The sequence below is a fragment of the Piliocolobus tephrosceles genome, chromosome 18, assembly GCF_002776525.5.
Source record: "Piliocolobus tephrosceles isolate RC106 chromosome 18, ASM277652v3, whole genome shotgun sequence".
NCBI classification, from domain to species: domain Eukaryota; kingdom Metazoa; phylum Chordata; class Mammalia; order Primates; family Cercopithecidae; genus Piliocolobus; species Piliocolobus tephrosceles.
Genome location: NC_045451.1, coordinates 167,164 through 170,577, shown reverse-complemented (window position 1 = coordinate 170,577; position 3,414 = coordinate 167,164). Strand labels below are relative to the sequence as shown.

General features: G+C 53.1%; 1 protein-coding gene across 2 annotated transcripts in view; it reads left to right on the top strand.

Moving 5' to 3' along the window:
• Positions 1–811: 811 nt before the first annotated feature.
• Positions 812–3,414, top strand: part of ADNP2 (ADNP homeobox 2) — a 30,258-nt gene continuing 27,655 nt past the window's right edge. Inside the window, exon 1 of one of the 2 annotated variants that reach the window (XM_023224805.1) lies at positions 812–1,028. The gene's annotated coding sequence lies outside the window, so the exon portion shown is untranslated. Of the gene's footprint in view, positions 1,033–3,414 lie in introns of both variants that reach the window. The other variant, XM_023224806.1, reaches the window with a different exon arrangement.

Here is a 3,414-nt window from a genome sequence, read left to right as displayed (position 1 = left end):
CTGCCCTCGTGGTTACTCCCACGTGCTCTAGGGCACGAGGGCGTCCACCAGAGGCCTGGGGACTCCACAGAACGAAGACCTAGAGCCATTTTGAAAGCCCTACTCCATGTTCCACTCATTTTGAGGAATAAATTATTATTGCTACACAACTGATAAAAACCTGTGCAAAAGTGAACTTTTAGGTTAATAGTTTATACAAATGTATGCAATTAACCCTCTCCCCACACAACTTGTAGTAGATCTAAAAATCAGAATTCTCAAGAAAAGGTGTGATCACTTTCCCACAGGAATGATGAAGTCAGGAGACCCCAGCCAGTCGGTTCACCAGGATATGTCAATCATGGCACACTTGTCCCAGTTCTGGGAGCCAAAGTTCTGTCTTCCAATGGCAAGGCAGTATTATCACAGCTGGGCTCCCATTGGCTCTGAGATGTGGGCGGGGTCACCACTCCTGGAGCTGGCACTAGCTCCACCCCATTCCATGCAAATGAAGTCAAAGCTGTGGTGAGTCCACGTGATTAGTCACATGGTTGATGACACACTCTCCCCACCCCTTTAGTGACGTCATTACCCACTCAAACTCTCACGAGAGTTTCCACAGATGTGGAAAGGAGCTGGCAGGGCAGTTCCCTGGGCCAGAAGGGAGTCAGGGGGCCCTACAGGGGCCCCTCACTGCCACCCCAGAGCCTCCAGTCCAGCTTTAGTCAGGGGCCCCGGGGGGGCCTGTGGGAAATGCCAGGGGCCCCCAAGCACACTCTGCTCCCATTGGCTAGCTGCGCCTACATGCAAATGAGGGCCAACGTCACTTCCTGAGGCCAATCGAGCGCCATTTTCTCTTTCTGGCTGCGCGGGAGGAGGGGACGAGTCGCGCCGGGGGTGGGCGCGCGCTGAGGCGGGGGTCCCGCCGCGCGGGGCGGAGGCGCGGGCGGGCGCAGGCGGCCCCACGGGACGTGGCTGCGCTCGGCGGAAGACGCGGCAGCCCTGCGAGAGGCAGCAGCAGAGACGCGGTGCTCCTCGGGGGCCGAGTGGTAGGTACGGCCCGGCCCAGCGCGGGCCCGCGCGGCGACGCCCCCTGCCCCGGTCCTGGCCCCCGCCCCAGTCTGGCCCCCTCCGAGCCCCGCCCCCGCCGGTACCCAGCCCACACCCACGCCAGCAGCCCGCCCTGGCGCCGCCCGTGGTCGTCTCGGGAATCCCGGGACGTTCCCACGGCGCGGGTTCGCGGCCCGAACGGCGCCCGTCGACCCCTGACGCGCCCGCGGCCCGCCCCGCCCGCCGCCGGTCACGTGGGAGCGGGGCCGCCCCGGGAGGGCGGAGAAGGGGACGGGGACCAAAGGGGAGAGGAGGAATAGGGGGAAGATGGGGACGGGGACCGAGGGAGAGAGGGGGGACTGGTGAAGGGAGCGAGGAGTAGAGGGAGAGGGAACGAGGATGGAGAAGAAGAGAAAGGGCAAGGAGCTGTGGCGACCCCTGTGAGGACCCCAGCAACGCCCCACCCGCCAGCCGCCTGCCGCAGCCCCGAGACCGGGTTCTCCTGGAAGCTTCTCCCTGGAGGAGCCTTGAGTGACGGCAAATGTAGGGCAGGAGCTGACAGTGACACCTAAATCTGCCCAGATTTTTTTCCCCTAGAAAGGTTTGAAGAACAGCTGATAACGGGGCCTTGTTTCTTCACCGTTGAGCTTTCGATGCGAATATCAGTAATTGATATGCAGATGTTGACTTTACGTACTTTTCATCCGCCGTTGCTGGTTGCGTTGAAATAGATTCCGTTTATGAAATTTCTATCACAGTTGGCTTTGGAATGTTAAAAATTTTAACTGCCCTTTTAAATATTGTGCAGATGCAGAGTGAGAAATAAGTATTTTAAGTAGTTTATTTGAACAGAAGACTTGCCTGAGTGCTTAAAACTTACTCTATTTGCACGGGTAATCACTGCCTCTTGGGATCTTGAGGAATATACTGGCTGTGGAGGAGTGGGGTGGGGGGAGGAGAAACTGGTAAGCAGATAACTGACAATGCAGATGCAAGTGGGGCAGCAGATATTTGTAGAGCACTGTGGGCATCTGCCACGCAGAGTCTTTGTCAAAAAAGGGGTGTTTTTGGACAAAGAGCCTTTGTCAAAAAAGTCTGGGTACCATTTGTGGGGGGTGAGGAGCATTAGTGGGAGAGAGTACGACATGTAAAAAGTTGCGTAAAGTACGTGTTCAGCTGTGTCTGGAAGTCAGTAATGTATGTGTAACTTATTTAAAGATGTTCCTGGAGAGTTGGCCTTGTATGAGTGTGTTTTAATATTTCGGTTAAATTTCGGTTAGAGTTAGGACTTCACTCTGAAGACAGCATTGAGCCCGTCGTCCTTAAACATGGAAGTGACAGATGTGTGTTAAGAAAGGAAGTACAGGAGTGGAGATGAGACAAGAGGTTGTCCTACCGGCCCTCTAGTTGAGGGGAGGAACAGTGAGGGTTAGGACATGTCTGAAAGGAGTTAATCATTGTTTCTGGAGGAAAATGACAGCTAAGCTAAGATTTTTAGCTGAAGAGATTCTGGGATTTGGGAGACACCTTTTTAATTTGAACCCAAGTTTGCAACATGCTGTTGGTTAATTTATGATTGCCCTCATAAGTTTACCAACAGCATATTGCAAACTTGGGTTCTGCCCTGCCCTTCACCCTCTGGCTATCCTAGACCTGTTAGGGCAATGTGTTACATAGGTGGAAACAGGTATCTCCCAGTGATTTGAACCCAGATCTGCCGAATATATGATCCAAATATTCTGTGTTTTTAAAGTTGTTCTTTAAAAAGCCCTGTATTCCAATAGTTGAGACATTTCATTTAGTTTTTTGGAGTTAATTAATAGCATACTCAGTGCTTATGTGCTGTTTTGCATGTATTAACTCATTTATCCTCATAGCTACTCTGTGAATTAGGTCATACTTGCCCTGTTTTACACAAGAGCCAGCTGAGGCCTGGAGAGAGTAAGTGATTGCCTGAAGATTACACAGCTCATAAACGGTAGAGCTGATGTAAACCCAGGCACACAGCTCTAGAATCCTTTTTGGTGACCATCGTTTTGTGCAATTTCACGGGAACTGAAAAAAGTTCTGTGGCGTTAAAAAGTATTGTTTATTGCTGGCCGGGCGCGGTGGCTCAAGCCTGTAATCCCAGCACTTTGGGAGGCCGAGGCGGGCGGATCACGAGGTCAGGAGATCGAGACCATCCTGGCTAACATGGTGAAACCCCGTCTCTACTAAAAAAATACAAAAAACTAGCCGGGCGAGGTGGCGGGCGCCTGTAGTCCCAGCTACTTGGGAGGCTGAGGCAGGAGAATGGCGTAAACCCGGGAGGCGGAGCTTGCAGTGAGCTGAGATCCGGCCACTGCACTCCAGCCTGGGTGACAGAGCAAGACTCCGTCTCAAAAA